Genomic DNA, 436 nt, shown 5'->3' with positions numbered 1-436 from the left:
CACGCCTATATACCTTTTGGGAGCATACCAGCCCACCAATTACAGGTAGAGACATTCTGTCACAGGGAGGGGCTGCACTATAGGTTACACAGCAATGAGAAGGGGTGGTCTAGGGGGTGGTCTCTGGGTCTCCATAGGAACCATTATCAGTAGGGTGAAAACTGCCTACCGGAGCCTGTCCATTGTCCCCAGAGGCAGGGAGCAGGCCCAGTGCAGTCTGGCAACTGATCGCCCTCAGGGGAGGGAACACCTGCTCATCTGACCTCCCCCCACACTGGGGTCTTAAAGGTCTTAAACAAGCGGCCATCTAGCTGAGAAGCTGCAAAGCCCACATGGAAGAAGCACACCAGCCTGTGTGATCACGAGGTGTTGATGGGATCAGGTATCAGACATCAAATACCCAGAACAAAAAATCATATCAATGTGAATGAGGGGG

Source organism: Echinops telfairi, unplaced genomic scaffold (assembly GCF_000313985.2).
Source record: "Echinops telfairi isolate 266 unplaced genomic scaffold, ASM31398v2 ScPeMD7_19;HRSCAF=73, whole genome shotgun sequence".
Classification (NCBI taxonomy): Eukaryota; Metazoa; Chordata; class Mammalia; order Afrosoricida; family Tenrecidae; genus Echinops; species Echinops telfairi.
This window is presented reverse-complemented; position numbering follows the sequence as displayed.